The sequence below is a fragment of the Choloepus didactylus genome, chromosome 9 (genome assembly GCF_015220235.1).
Source record: "Choloepus didactylus isolate mChoDid1 chromosome 9, mChoDid1.pri, whole genome shotgun sequence".
NCBI classification, from domain to species: Eukaryota; Metazoa; Chordata; class Mammalia; order Pilosa; family Megalonychidae; genus Choloepus; species Choloepus didactylus.
Window position 1 is genome coordinate 8,200,761 of NC_051315.1, and position 17,255 is coordinate 8,218,015.

The window sequence follows — 17,255 nt, forward strand, 5'->3', positions numbered from 1 at the left end:
AAAGTGATATCTCATACATTATCTAACAGACTTCTCGTTATACAGAAGAGAAAACTGTGACCAAAAGAGACTGTGGCTTTCCTAAAACCAACCAGCTCATGCATAGCAGTGTTCATGCAAAATCTTCAGACTCTGTGTTTTATTGCCTACCAAAAATATCAGGCTAGGGTGTCCATCATCAGAGCTGGAATATTTTGTCTGTACTTAATTAATCCAAACAGAAGAACTCTTGATAAAAATGTATTACATGCAGGACACTGTTTGTTAGCATTTGTATTTTGGGCAGCAGGATAGGTGATGCCAATCCATTTGCTGCCTTTGGGAATACAAGCAAAAAATAACCACATATTTTCCATCTAATTATGATAATATCTTTTGTTTACATTATTTGATTTTTACTGCATGGATACAATTAATATTTAAATTATATTATGCAAGCTCCACCTACCCACGCTGAATTCCAATTACTGGATATCTGCTTCTGATCAAAATCTTGGCAAAATCATTGATTGATGCAGCATCTGGAGTCCAATTTCCTTTGCTTAGCCCACTAATACCATTGGCAGTGCTTTGAAAGGTAGCCTGTTAGCTCTTCATCTAAGTAATTGACACAGCTAAGGTTTAGATGAGACCCACATTTGCCTCCTTCACAAATCATTAGCCGAAGCGATTTGATTTTCACTTTCCTGCTAACTTATTCTTCTAGCTGCTGATTCCCTTAGCAACTGGATTTAGTCAACAAAGGTGATTAAGGATTGCTGTTTATTTTACAAAACTCAAATTCATCTTTCGGTCTAATTCTTTAATATAAAATGCAATGTTTACACTTTTGAAAAATATTGAACCTCCTAAAAAATAATATTACCCATCTTTGTAGTCTGACCATGTTCGTAATAAGAAAATCAGTACAGAAGATGATAAGCATGGTGGAGATAAACACCCACAGAGACCATACACTACCTAACCTGATGTAACTGGCTTCTTCCATTCTATTTCAATATAAGGAAAAATGGTTTTTCTTCTGGAATAACATAAATTTATTTTCTTAGGGATGCTATTGAGTGAAAGTAATAGATTCCAGACATCATATTTTCATAGTGTGGATTTTGACAGTGTGACTGACCATGAATATACACGTGAAACTTGTCAAATCTGTCATGAAATTTAGCAACAGGACAGGGCCCAGGAACTAAGAGAAATTCATAAGAGGAGTTCAAAAAACCACCATAACCATTCCATCCATTCCAGGACCTTTCCGCTCTCTTTGTTTTTTTTTTTCCTTTTTTTTCCCCTAGGAATTTGGGATTACTGATGAACTTGAAAAAATTTTAATGCCAGAAAATTAAATGGAGGTAAAAAATTATACTCAAATCAATCAAGTGTCCTCCCTGAATCAAATAATTTATTTCAACTCCTCTGACATGTACTAACTGACTGAGTCACATTAGAGATGTTATGACCCTATCATTTAACATCCATCTTGCCTAGGAAAGCAATAGTTTGTAATATTCAGGAGATTTATTATTTAGAATTTGTGATTATCTAAAATCATTTTTCTAATTTAGTTCTTGAACCAAATGAGACTATTTAATTAAAACTACAGTATAGATATTTAAACATGGAATGGCTAAGCAACTGTCAGTATTTGTGTATGCTGCTTCTTTTTCCCTGCTTTCAAATATAGTACCCAATTTTGTTTTTATTTAATAAGATTTTTATTTGCATATGCATTTCTTTTCATTTGGTTCCTTTGAGTTGGGTCTTGGAAAAGGTATGTAAGCCAGTTCCAGATACTTAGAGTCTAGTCTTGTTAATGTAGCAAATATTCTATTATTGCTTGTCATTGCAGCTGAACTCTCCAAAGTATTGAAAATGTTATCCACATATTCAGTTTTTGACATATGCTCTTTTCTCAATACTGTTTATTTAAATATTTTCTCATCACCCAAACTTCTTCTATATCTACTTGGTCACTTCCTGACCTGCCTGACTTTAGTGAACATTCTCCCAAAAGTTCTTCTTGTAAAACTTTTTCTTTCATTACAAATGCTCCATGATGGTTTTGACTATTCTCATACCTTCAAGAATAACCCATATGTTTATGATTTCCAAATTTTATATCTGAGTTCAGCACTCATTTCCAATCTTGTTTATCTTTTCCTCATGATTTTTGATGGCGTATCAAACATATCCTCCCCCAATCCTTTTCCGTATCAAATCTGTTCCTCTAACCATGTTCCCCATCTTGGTTGATTCCATAAGTAACATTTCAGTAACGTCAGTTAGAAGCATCTTTAACTCTTCTCTGCCTCAAGAACTCATTTCTTACTTTTCCAGCCCTATTTTTTACTACTTCATGACTGTAGATTATGTTTGCTCATAGCACTTCCCATGTACTTTCAATATATTCACTAAAAAGCCAAACCTTCTTGCTATTGCTCTCAGCTTTCTCTCCCTTTTATTGCCTCTGCCTTGATCAATTGTTTTTAAACCTAAGCTGTGCGGAATGAACTGAATAAGCAGCAAAAGCACATGGATTGAAGCCTCTACCTATGGGATGCTTGGAAATTCTATGAATCAATGCAGCCAGTTCTCTCTTCGCAGAAAATGATGATTTTAAGTTTCAGCACTCTCTTCAATTTCCTTGATCCTTATTCTGAGCAGTGGGAGGAGTAGACTTGTACTGCAGAAATGATAAAGACCTTCAGATAAGTCAGACATCCTGTGGCCACACCACTACAAATTTATCTACACCATTACTTAACCCTGAGCCCTTACTTCATTCAACATGCACTTTGTCTGTCCCATAAATATCCATGTATTCAGGGTTCAAACACACAGGTAGATTCATCTAAATTATCATCACAAGTTTCTAACTCAATTTTGTTGTGTTCAGATTTGTCCCTTTCCAAAAGGTCTTTTTGAATTATTTTGATGAGTCTGGATAGGGAAACAGATTATGCCGTTTTCCCTTAACAGACTAACCTCCGTGGTTCTATCATTGTAGCATAATGAAAAACTTGGTTCTTCTTTTGTAACCAGTTCCAAATGGACCTCTACATCTTTGTAATTTCCCCTGGTTGGAATGATTTTTATTCATATGCTAATGAGATGATAGGCTAGGGCCAGGCACACTTGTAGTCTTGGGGTTGGAAAGACCCCAAGACAGCAGAAAGACCAATCAGGTGGTTAGAAAGTTGATGCTTTGAGCCACATCACATCAGCTCAGCCTCCCCAACCTGACATTGAGTGGACCCAGGGATTGAGTGCCACTACATGAACACTGATTCCACCAACCATGCCTATGTAATGAAGTCCCATAGAAACCCAGTGTGCACAAAGCTCCTTGAACTTCCAGGATCAATAAGATATATTTCTGTGCCAGGAGGGTGATAAGCTCTGACTCCATATGGAAAGGACACAGAAGCTTGTATTTGAGACTCTCCCAGACACATGGAAACAGTAGGCACAGAGTTTAGAATCCACGTAAAGGGTATCTTCATCTACCCACCAGCATTGACCTTCTGAAGCCAAGGCAAACTTTGGTTAGGTAGGTTCTGCTCTGGGCTAGTAGTGGAGATTCTCATTTCAGAATCTAACTGCGTGATCTAGAACAAAGTCCCAATACCTTGAAATCTCAAATTTATGATCAAAAAATTGGATACTATTGGAAAAGCAAAACATGATGTAATATTTGTGATGTAAAAGTAGGGCATGATTTATAAGAAGTGCTATCCAGGGATGAACCAGGACACAGGGACACGGTAAGGACTTCTTCATTTTGTTCACTGTATTAAATATGGGAATCCCTCAATTTTCAAAGAAAAAATTGGGTCATCTCTAACCTGGAATATGAAACCAAATATCTCAGACTTTCTCCTTAAAAAAGATTTAACAACTGTAATTAACAAGGACATTTGAATTTTATGTAAATGTCCAGGAGAAGAGCAGGGATGTAATTGTACTTTAGACAACCGAGCAAATTGAATCTCATAAATAAATGAATGCTCCAAGATCCAGTATTTCCTGACTTCTTTTTTTTTTTTGCGGTAAAAGAATCATCCTTGACATTAAAGAGATAGATCATCCTCTGGCAAAAATCATTACTTTTTTTTTTTTTTAGAGTAAATAAAAGCTAAGGGTTTCCAATTAAAAGTTAAATAAACAAGAAATAAAGCTTGGCTTTTAAAATCCCACTTTGACTGTCTGTGTTACACTTTGCAGCTAAAGCAATTAAAACATTACTTCATCTTCTGCAGCATGTCCATATGTTATTAAACACTGACAATGAGATGAACCTGAAGAAAGCAAAAGAATGGCTCATTAAGTATCAGGGACAGTGTATACTGATCAGTTGTTAAGGATTTCAAAAGAGTATTAAAAAACCATGCATACTAGGCATCTGTAGATTTCCCCTGCTTTCTGTCTTCCTTCACTTACATACTTATGCTGCCTCACCCCCTTACCCCCTTTTCTAGGAAGCACAAGCATTCCAAAAGAACTTAGTTGCAAATGTCTTCCTCTAATTGCAAACCGGCTTAGTGTGTCATCGAAATAAGATTAACATGATGTCCCGGAAAAGGAAGGCAGATTTAATGCCCTGTAATTCTCTCTGCTTTCTGAGGATGTTAAATTCCTTAGATGCATTTGAATCCAAAAGGAGGCATTAGGAGAACAAAGCAGCCCTCCCCAATAAAGCAGCTTATATTTAGACCTCCGCATTGGAACTGTTCGATCCTGCTTTCCTAAACACTTAAGTTTTAATCAAAAGAGAGGGTGATTTCACAGCAAGCTCCTTCTACGCCTCACCAGCCAAGGAAATCTCCTTAACTTAATTATCCTCTCCACGTTTCTTTATTTGTGAATTTTTATGCTAAAGGATGCTTAGTATGGGAAATGGCTGCTGTGGAAACATTGAATAAGTTATTCCTCAAAGTTGCATTGGTTTGAATTTCTCTATAAGAAACCAAGCACTGGAATATTTTAAAATTTTTTGATAGCAAAGGGAATTGTTTTTCACATGTAAGTTTTCTGGAATGTAAGCCAGAGAACGCTTCTAGATGACTCCGACCTCAAACTCAGACCCAAATTATTCTCCTTAAAAAACAGGCAGTGAGTCATTCATTCATTCCAGGAATACAATTCTGCTTTCACTTATTACGAATTGACCAACGTCACCCCCAGAAGCTATGGTGATCTTTAGTCCCCAGGAATGTGAGTTGCCATAGAAACCCTTCATTTCATTTGGGCCATCCTGTTATCACTTTCTGTGGAACAGGCCAGACAACAGTGGCTCTACTTACATTAGTGTAGCTACTTTATTTATTTTTCCTACATATACCATTTTGCTCTCACATGTATATATCAGAGAATTTTTGGAACTGGCTTTTGAGATGATAAAAATATTGAATCATCAAGTTTTAGGTGGAATTTTGACCCAGAGAAAGCTCAAGTCTCTCACGAAGTTTATTGGGCGATAAAACCATCTTTTCTTCTATTATAAGTGTAATGTGTAAATCAGATTAAAAATAAAGTGAAATTTGATGGTGTTAACAACTGAGGCAACTCTGTAAAACCTCCTGGTCTCTAGTTGCTGTTCTAAAGCAGGTATAATGTGTACACACAGGTAATTTGACATACACAAGTAAGTGTATGTTTAAAAAGATAAAAAGTGCCAAAGTCTCTAGAACAGAGGAACAAAGACCAGGACTTTCTACTTATTTAGCTCTTCCACATGAATACAAGCCTCCTGGATTTCATAGATTATTGGGGATTCCAAGGAATATGAGACTTCAGAAGTTAGAGACTGAGGAATTGAATAATCTTGGAGGATAACCATGAAACCGTACTGGAAGGTGGATGCAGATAAATGGCAAACCCTTTAAAGTAAACACAACATGGAATCTCCTTGACTCTGTCTGATTTCAATCTTGGACAAATTTCTGAATGAGGGTGATGTGGTTGATTCTACAAACTGGTCCATACAAGGCCTTTCCAATCATATCCCAGCTTTCCTCTCTGTGACATAGAGACTACAGAGCAACAATTACATTCCCAGATTTCCTTGCATTCCTAAAATTCCATGCTGGAACTAGATTCTGCCAGGCACATGGAGATGACTTAGAAAGTGCAAGTAAGCAACTTGGTCTGGTGCCAGACATGGGGGACTGGACTAGGGGCTCAGACTTTTTTCACGTTCTGGCTCTGCCATGGTAGAAGTTGTACCCACAATCCCTCAGCATCAGATGTGCCCAGAAGCAGTGATGGAAGGCAGGTGCTCACCTTAGCCCAACAGTGTGGTGGGACACTTCTCCAAACCGCAGTGCTCTTGGCTAGGTAATCTCCAAGCTTAGTTTCTTGACCATCTGCAAAGTCTGTAAACCAAAATGTGCCCTAAAACAAATCTCTTTCTTTTAAATAAGCAAGGATACATATAATTTCCCTATTCATCTGATAGTTTGTGATTGCTTAAAATACTTGCCATTAATAAACAAGAGAAAAATTCAGATTTACCTGAGAAACTTTTCAAATATCCATCTTCATCTCTTTCCAAATTTCATCTCACAGCTGTTGCTAACGTGACAGCCCTATATAGCTTTTTAAAAGTAAACAATTGATTCTGATATGCCAACATAATTGAGAAGCAATGACCTAACTCTGTGATCCAAACCCACATACATTAAGCCTTCTTTGGAACTTTTGAGACGTATAGATCCTCAGGTACATCCTGATTGATTGAAACAGATTCCCCAGGGTAAATATTAGGAATTTGTATGTTTGTTAAATTCCTCAGGTACTTACTGTTCTGTCAGCTGGGAAGTCTTCCAAGACGTGGTGTTTAGAAGCACTGATGTAGAAGATCAATCCTTGATGAGTGGGACCCCATGTAAGTTCATTTAAATAGCCTAAACTTCTTTCTTTCTCTGGAGTAGCAGGAGATTACTTGAAAAAGTGAAAGATTAAGAAACCATAAATATAGACTTGAGCAAAATATCTGATAAGAGTTCTCAAAATATCTTTGTGAGGAAGGCGGATAAGTAAAACTGAGTGCAAAAAAGAGTTGGGTGGATTATCAATTGGTACAATGTCTTTATACAAAAGATGCTAATCAATGGGTTGAAATCCTTCCAACAAAGAAAGAGTTCCATGTGTTAAATGGTCAAAATAGTTTAAATTACATCACAGTAACATCTAAGTTTAATTCCTCTCTCCGATGCTACCTGACCATTGTGGGTTGGCTGCATCTTCATTCAGGGACCTTGGCTGAAAGAATGTGCACTGTCTTGGGGACCTCCCGGGGCAGTAGGCGGGTAATAGATTTAGCGAGTTTTATACCGGCCAGAAGAGACTGATGTCATTTAAACCCTCATTCCATTGACCAAATCAAGTAACATGGCCATGTTTGTCTTCAAGGGTTTCTGAAAAACACTGTGAGCCTGGGAGGAGCAAGATTTAAATGTGATACTTTGTAGGATCCTTGAGTTATATGAATATTCGAAACCATAGTCTTAATCCTCTCCACTGCATCTTTTGTTTTTCTTCCTCCAAAGTCTAAGAAGAATAATCAAAGGAACACAGACTTTGGAGTCGCTATTATCTGCCATTAATTCTATCCTCATCTCATGGTTGAGGAAATCATTGAACCTATAAATTGTAGTATCATTCTATGCCAAATGTGGGGGGGTGGTGGTGTGTGTGTGTCATGCTTACATTTCAGAATTGTTCCTTCAAACAAACAGTTATTATAATTTTATTATTATCCTTGAGAAGCATCCAATTCCCTGCCCTGAATCCCAGTCCACTTGCTCTGGTAAACTACATGAAATGTGGTGATGGAGAAGGAGTTATTCAAACCTCAATTAGGAAAATATGTATTTTGGGGGATTGAACTAAAGGATAAATTGTCTATTTTTCTAGATCAATGTTTTAAAACATTGGGTGCATATTATAATTGCCTGGGGGGTTTTAAAACATCCTGATATTCTGACCAAAGGAACAATTGAATCAGAATTTCACGGAGTGGGATCAGATATCAACACTTTTTAAAAACTCCCTAGGTAATTCTAATGTGCATCCAAGTTCAAGAACTTCAGCTGTTTTTTGTCTTTTTTTTTTCCTTTTTCTTTTTTTTTTTTTATTAGCGGAGTTGCAAGTATGCAGGAAAACACTTCAGAAACTATGACGTTCATGTATGCCCCCCCTTGCAGTTTTCCCTATTAATAACACTTTACATTAGTATGGTGATTTTGTTACAATTAATGAAACAATATTGTTATAATTATACTCTTAAGTGCGGTCCACAGTTTACATTAGCATTCACTGTGTGTGTTGTAGAGTGCTGTGATTTTTGAAAAGTGCTTTCTGCTAACATGAATACAACCAAAATGTTCCCATTTTAACCACTTGGAAATATGCAATTCAGTGGCGTTACTTTCCTTCACAGTGTGCTTTCATCACCACAAGATTTTTACATTAGATAAAAGTTTTGGAAGAATAAATAAGGGACCAAAGCAAATCTCCCCTGCTAACTAGCATTTTCCTGGAGCAGGGGAGCTTCAATGAAGAGGAAAAACAAGAAGAATTTAGATCCCAAGGGGGCTGCTGAGAAAGGCCAGGACCTCCTACTATTTCCAGACAGGTTTGGAACTACTGCTGCATCCCTGAGTAATCTAGAAATAGATGATTCCACTGGAGAAATAGGCCCTAATGTCCCATGCATCTAGAACGGTACTAATTACGGAGCAGCCTTGGAAAATTGAGAAAAAGTCATTTGAGTCATTTAGGATGGCACATATTTCAGATGAGAAATCCTGCTTGGAAAATGCTGGTCTAGCCTCAAAGCATTTCCTGTGGCCCCAAACTGACATGAGTGTACCACACTAATCCCACGTGGCCAAAAAGAGTCCAAGCAGGTGTTGTTGGGAGAAATCCAGACCTGAGGTGGAGGGGCTAGGGGTCATGTCTGTGAGCTGACAACCCAAGCTTGGTGGAGGTACTGTGCAAGAGTGGATGGACGATAAATGAGGACAATATGCCTCTCCAGTGTCCAAGTGCCACCCATCCACTAGAAGCCTCACCCTCTAGGGTCTGAGGACATAAAAGAGGATCCTGAATCATTTATGATGATTTTCTACAATCAAATAGAATGGGGTAAAGTGGGGGAGAAGTGGTTAAACTAGAAATTAAAGTTTAGATAAAGTAAGTTACTATTCTTTGAGTTTGTAGACTGTATGTTTATCTGCTACATTGAATTTTGCATCCCGCATAATTTAAGTCAATATTTATTATGATAGTGAATTAAATTGATTGGCGTGAAGGATAAAACTATCTTACAATCAGTTTTCTAAAATAGTTGGCATTTTCCTGTATGAACATGTAATCTAGAAATACTTACTTCATCTTAAATATGATTGCATAATATTCTAGAACTATTTTTCCCCTCCAGATAATTAGTATATAGATGCAAAACATTGATCAGCGGGCATGTTATTCACCTATAGAGCTGTTTATTTCATAAAATATTAAAGACAATTGTGAAAAAAATTGTCATTCTCTTTCAATTCATTCTTTTTAGTACTGAAGATGTAAAATACAGAGAGCTAAAAGTTAATATAAGAAAGTATATCTTAGAATTTGGAAATAACTCTGACAATCAATTCCATTAGGATTTTTTAACTCTCTTCCATAGGAATATAAAAATGAAATAAAAGAGTTTTATTAGTACTTATATGGAAGTTAAAAATCATTTGTTATAAATCATACTACATTAACGACTAATGTTCTGCAATATCTTCCCCCATGTCATATTTGGAGCAGAACTGATTTAAGTGAAGGTAAAAGTATGAAGTATGTGCAATAATTACTGAACTTATTAGAAAAATAATTCAGCAGTTGGAGAACTATTTAGCACACTATTTCAGATTCTTGCCAGTCTCTCCTCCAGTGAGTTGAAGTGTTGAATTCAAAAGCAGAGTTCCTCATAAAACCGATTAATTTTGATGGACAGGACTAATTTTATGGTTTCCAATTTTGTGATTCCTCAAATAAGCTGTTTCCACCAGGAATTCTGACTGCTTGAAGAATCAGCTTCATTGCATTTTCTTTTCCTCCAAAAATGAAGTACAGATTTTTCAGGATTCACCATCGTTTACCACTAAATAGTTTTGTTTTGTTTTTTTCACTTTCTAACTTCATGTCTTGTGGCCTGTTAATCTTGATTCATGGTCAGTCAATTATTTCTTCAGTTTAAATCTTCCTCCACTGCTACGTAATAACATTTCCTGGGCTCACAAAACCTTTTGAAGGCAGTAAAATTTTGCACAATTCTATGCATATGCACATGGCCTCACACATCCCATTTGTCAACCAAAGGCACAACAAGGTCATAGAAGGAAGGTTGAGACATTACCATTACCCTTGGCTCTCGCAGCAACACAATCTGGAACCGGTTGGGTGTTTTAGTTCACTAATGCTGATGAAATGCAATATACCAAAAAGTGGGTTGGCTTTTACAACGGGGATTTAGTAACTTACAAGTTTACAGTTCTGAGGCCATGGAAATGTCCAAATCAAGGCATCAACAAGCGATGCTTTCTCCAGAAGCCCGGTTCCCAGAAATCCTCAGCTCCTCTGGGGCATGGCCAGGCACAGGCCACGCCTGCAGTTCTCTCCCTTCTCTCCCACCTTTTGATGCTTCCAGCTTCTGGCTACTTTTCTCTCTCAGTCTCTCTGTGTATTTCTCTTTTTTTAGCTTCTCTTGGGCTTTTTTCTGTGTCTTCTTTGTCTTTTATCCTCTTATAAAGGACTCTCAGTAAAAGCATTAAGACTGCTTTCAGAACTTGTTCTCAGGAAAGGCTCTGATGAACTCATTCACGCTGGATGTCAATGATGAGAAAACAATGTATTAGCTTCTTTTTTTTTGTTTTTAAAAGTAGTAAAATTGGCTGTTTTGTATTTAAAACTGGGGAAAAAATGAGAACTCTCTGCACTCGGGGCTAGGCTATAGATAAAGAAGCTTATTCATTATTATAATTTAAACATAGTGCTTCTAAAATATAAATTCACTTAAATTTACCTAGTAAAGGATTTAAGAAATACTTTGATTAAAACCATGCTACAAAATAGGGAGCTTCAGTGGACTTATTTGAATTTCCTAAATCAAAGGAAGGAAATCAACTAACCGATAATGATAACTTGGTGGAAAAAAGGATCCATAACAGATTTGGAGTTAGCAATATAATGATTCAGCATTTTAGGGGTCAACCAAAACCAGACTTGGGGGATAAAGGTCACAGTGAGTTAAGGGTAGAATTTCCTAATCTATGCCATATGCATTTTAAGTATTTTCTACCATATCTCATTAAGACCATCCCTTAAAAATAATTCCCTGCTGCACTAAACCTGTGTGTAGGAAGGCAGTCAACTGTAGGAAACTCTTCTATTTTCTTGTAAATGCACTGAAAAGAATACTTTTAATGTTTATAGTTTTAGATTACTTTTCAAATTTTGATATTTTTTGCCTGTTACTTTTCCTCAGTGAAAACACTTTTAAAATACACTTGTTTTTATTTGCATTAGAGGATCGAAATTTCATTTAGTTTTCTTTAATTAAATCATTCGCTAGTTACATGATTGAAAGTGAAAACTGGTCCTATATTAAATGCTATATGTGAACAGGGATGAGAGCAGACCCTGTTTAAAGGGGACTACTGGTAGTAGTTGCCTTAACTTTGACTTCTAAAACTTCTTTTGAAAATGTAAATAAACAGCTTACTTGTACGTAATATATAGTGACTTCAGATTTTTCTGTACAGTATTTTGAATGTGTGATAATTGTCAAGGCTAAGTGTCTATTAACAAAAAGAAATTCAGTATTTTAAGTTTTGTAAAGTAATACATTTGTGAATTAAAAATTTTGAAACAATTAGAATTCATTTAATTCTGTATAGAAGATACCATTAAAACTTAGGATGAGTATTTTTCTTGATCCAAAGTCTGTGAATTTGGCTTTACTACCTCAACTGCAGATGTTTATTTGCTTTTATAAACTGTTGCAAATAGAAAAAAATAGAATAAATATATAGTTTTGGAGTGACATCACTATTTAAACATTTTTACACAGATTGGTGTTAGAAAATTTGCCACTTCAAGTTAGTAATTTTCTATGTTTTTGACTTTTTATATTAAACACGTTTTTGCTACTGTTTAGTTCATGCAGTTTATAATGTATTTTATATATCTTTTATATTTAAAAACCTTTACCCCATGTAAAAGAGTGTTTTTTTTCATCTTTAGAAGTCTATGTGTTTAAAAACAATTGAAGGGAATAGTTTAAATTAGTTTCTCTCTTTTAGTTTAATACTTGTGTATAAGGTAGCTTTAGCCACTAAATTCTGGTGAAGTTGATATAGTCTCATTTATTAATTGTCCTAAAATGGAACAGTAGCAAACTCGCTAAGCTTTTGTATTAAAAGTTAAATTGTTCTCAGTATCTTAAACATAGAGGTATCTAATAAATACATTGTGTATGTTTGGGTTTTAACTGATACATTTTATATATGAGCTATTTTAGATATGCAGTGTTCCTTCTACAACTGCAATTTGAAATGTCTATAATTTAGCATATTTTAATGCTCTAGCATTCTGCAGCTTATAGCCTTTAAACATTGTTTTGGTGAAATGTCAGTGTTTTATTAGTACTGAAGTATGCAAGCGGTTTTTTTTTATGCTCTCTTCTGGCAACAGAAAGTGGTGTCCCAGCATATTCTGTACTAGAACAGCAAAGAAACTTTGGGGAAGGAAGAAGGACATTTAATTCTTTCCCTGGTAATGAAGAGCCTGATGACAACACAGTGCTGCAATTTTTGGATAATGAGCTACAACTGGTTTTTAATTTTGTTTTTAATATGTTTATTTAAGAAGTACAATTTTTATAATGAAGTTTTAAGTTTGAAATAAAGTTGAAAATAAAAGATGTTGCTTTGGAAAAAAACAAAAAAAAGATTAAGACCTACCCTGAATGAAGTGGGTCGCCTCTTAAATTAAGATCCTACTCACTGAAAGATCCTACTTACAATGAGTCCATGTCCACAGGAATGGATTAGCTTTAAGAACATGATAGCTTCTGGGGTACATAGAGATTCAAACCATCATAGCAGGTATTCAATAATTGTTTTTCATTTGCACTGAAGAGCTTGGGTGCTGTCTTGAAAAAGAAGGGAAATTTGGGTTGTATTATGGATTAAGAAGACTGTTGGATGGGGAAAAGCATTTTATTCTTTAAGTTGCATGTGTTCTCCCCTGAAAAATCTTGTAAACTAGTAACTTTTTAAATTTCATTTCTTGCAAATGAAGTTATGTCACTCTCCCTGTGTTTAAACTCCTTTGTTGTTTTAAAAGTTGTTTTGAGGATAAATTTGGTTCCTATTTTTACATGGGCCAGTGTTCTAGTTTGCTAATGCTGCCGGGATGCAAAACACCAGAAATGGATTGGCTTTTATAAAGGGAGGTTATTTGGTTACACAGTTACAGTCTTAAGGCCATAAAGTGTCCAAGGCAACACATCAGCAATCAGGTACCTTCACTGGAGGATGGCCAATGGTGTCCGGAAAACCTCTGTTAGCTGGGAAGGCACGTGGCTGGCGTCTGCTCCAAGTTCTGGTTTCCAAATGGCTTTCTCCCAGGACGTTCCTCTCTAGGCTGCAGTTCCTCTTCAAAATGTCACTCTCAGTTGCTCTTGGGGCATTTGTCCCCTCTTAACTTCTCCAGAGCAAGAGTCTGCTTTCAACGGCCATCTTCAAACTGTCTCTCATCTGTAGCTCCTCTCTCAGCTCCTGCACATGCTTCAAAGCTTGGCTGTGGCAAGCTCGCTCCTTCTGTCTGAGCTTATATAGTGCTCCAGTAAACTAATCAAGGCTCATGCTGAATTGGTGGGGCTACACCTACATGGAAATTATCCAATGAAAGATGTCACCCACAGCTGAGTGATCACATCTCCATGGAAATATCTGATCAAAAGTCTCCAGCTCAGTCAACACCAATAGGTTTCCTGCCCACACAAGACTGCATCAAAGATAATGGAGTTTTCGGGGACATAATACATCCAAACCAGCACAGCCAGGTAAAGCTGGCATTGTTTTCTTCTATCTCCACATCTAAAAATGTGTGAGGAGATAATAGGGGTCCAAGGTTAAAGTTAAATCCACCATCCTTCTGAAACTTATTGAAAACACAGTCTTAGGGAAGGGAGTGCCCTTTTGAATCTCAGAGGCCACGTTATCTCAGTTAGCTGGGCTTCAACAAGATACAGGTCATTGAATCCTACCCTTAAGGTGTTTTATTTTAAAGGACAATCACCACCATTTTGGGGGGATCCAGTTATGCCGTCTCTCCATTTAGAAGGGGAATTCCCTAATTAGTAATAAAGTATGCCCCTTATTATCTATGACACATATTTTAATAGTTGTTTAATCACTGACTTGGACGTTGCTATATTGGAGCATGTGTGTGTGTGTGTGTGTGTGTGTGTGTGTGTGTGTGTGTGTGTGTGAGAAAGAGACAGTGTAGAGGAAGTTAGTGGACATGTTGCATTTGAACTTTCCACTTAACAGAGTAATGAAAACTCACCATTATCTGAATGAAGAATTATTGATGTCAGTAATAATGGTGGTATTATCTATTTGTTTCAATTGATAAACCAGTAAATATTTAATAGTATACAATTGAAAACCTACAGGAATACAAAATAGACTGGTTCTTACCCTGCTATTTTCACTGCCCAGAGGGCTGGGACTCATGCAAAGAGTGACAGTAATACTAGGAAGCAGTTCTGTACTTGTGACAAATCCATAACACCTGGAAGATGAAAAGTGGAACTCTTTATAGGGAAACATCTACAAACCATGTACTATAGGATTCCCATATATAGGGCTACAGTGATGAAGTTATCAAAGAAACAATATAATTTACAAAGTACTCTAAGAAACAATCATGTCATTTGTACATGCTGATCCCTCAAAATAGGAGGGTAGTCACTTCAAGTTATTGACACATTAGGGGAACCACTTGTAATGTGCAATAGAATGAATATTTAAAATAAATAAAGATATTAAAGAAACCAGAACATTTTGAAAAATAAAATTCTGGGAAGAGTAACAGAAAAAATATAATTAATAGATATATAAAAATGAATATACAGTAGAGAAGTAAACTCAGTGGAGAATATCAACATTGTCTTTAGCACAGTAAAGAAAAAATGGTGAACTATAAGAAGGAGCTGAAGACATCACTAATGACTGATATTGGTACAGAAGGAAAGTGAGAAAGATAATTTTCTCAAATAAAGCATTGTTAATCTAAACTTCTTTACACAACTGCATTGTCATAGGTTTTTGTAGAGGGTATAACACAAAAATCTAAGTGCCTTTGGGGGAGCAATATCTACAAACACTCAAAAAGGTTCAGAATTTTGGATGCTAATTATCTCAAAAGCAAAGTAGAATACAGATGATCAAGCAGAAAGAGAAGCTGAAATCTATAAAAAGAGCATTTAGAAACCCACATTCTTTCATCAATCCTATGCAGTCAGTCCACTTAAATCTTGGTAAAAAGGCAGGATATTTATTTCATAAGACTAAAATCATTTCTTCATTATGTGTTTGATAAAATTCAAATGGGAACCACTGGGCCTTGAATCTTTTGCATATGTAGGAGGGTGGGGCAGGATTATCACTACAAATTCAATGTCTGTATTATATATGAGTTATTGTGAAATTTATTTATTCTTGAGTCAATTTTGGTAAGTTGTGTTTTTCAAGGACTATTATTGATTTCATCCAAGATATCAAATTTCTTAGAAAATATGTTTTTCATAATATAACTTTATTTTCTTTTTTAATATCTGTAGCATTTGTAGTGATACATTTTCTGATATTGGTGGCTAGCATTTTTTTTCTCTTTGTTCTTGTCAGTTTTGCTAGGAGTTTATCAGTTTTTATTCTTGTAAAGAAATCAACTGTTGGCTTTGCAGATTTTGTCTATTGTTATCCATTTCTTTGATTTCTGATTTTATAATCACTATTCCTTTCCTTCTGCTTAACATGGGTTTAATTTGCTTTGCTTTTTCTGGGTTAAAACATAGATAATTTCTTTCAGACATTTTTCTTTTCTTATACAGTTATTTAAAACTATAAATTTCTCTCTAAGCATGGCTTTAACTACATTCCACCAAACAAATCATTTTGTTTGATATATTACCTAATTTTCCTTGTGATTTCCATTGACCCATGGGGTATGTTAAAACATGCTATATAATTCTCAAATATTGGGATTTTTTAAGATATCTTAGTGCTAATTTAAGGCTTCTATAGTTAGAGAAATACTCTATAAAATTATGACCTTTGAAATTTGTTGAGATTTACTTTATGCCTAGCATATTAACAATTTCATATGTCCTTGGAAAGAATGTGTATTTTTCACTTGTTGGGCATGGAGTTATACAGTGGTCAATTAGGTCATGCTGATTGATCATCTGTATGTTTAATGATATTTCCTACTTGTTCTGTTACTAACAAAGGGGTAATAAAATGTCCATCTATGAGTTTGTGTTGGTCTAATTCTCTCTCAAGTTCTAAAAGTTTACATTTCATTTTGAAGCTCTGCCTTTAATGCATATGTATTTGGAATTGTTATATTTACCTGATGAATTTCTCAACTTACTATAAAATGAATCCCTTTAACTATTATGATAGTTGTTGTTTTGAAGTCTTCTTAAAATACTGCTTAATATGCTTACTCTTCATGGTATATATTTTTTCCTGTGCTTACTATGAACCTATTTCTGTCTTTTAATTTAAAGAATATTTTTAAATAAATATAACCTATTTGGGTATTTCATTTTCCCTCCATGTGACAATCCTTACCTTTTAATTGGAGTGTTTAGTCCTTTTATCTTTAATATAACTATTTATATGTTTGGGTTAAAGGCTACACTTTGGTCATTTCCAACTCTTTTCTACTTACCCTTTCTGTTTTTCCTTCCCTAATATATATTTCCTGTCTTCACTTCAATTAATCAATTTTATAACATATTTCATTCTATTTCCTCTGTTGGCCTCTTAGTTACACCACTTTTATTTTATATTTTGTTATATGTTCACACATATCATCCTTATATATTTGGAAGAATTCACCAGTTAAGGTATCTAGGCATAGAAACATCTTGCAAGAATATTTGTAATGGTGGTTTTAATTTCCTA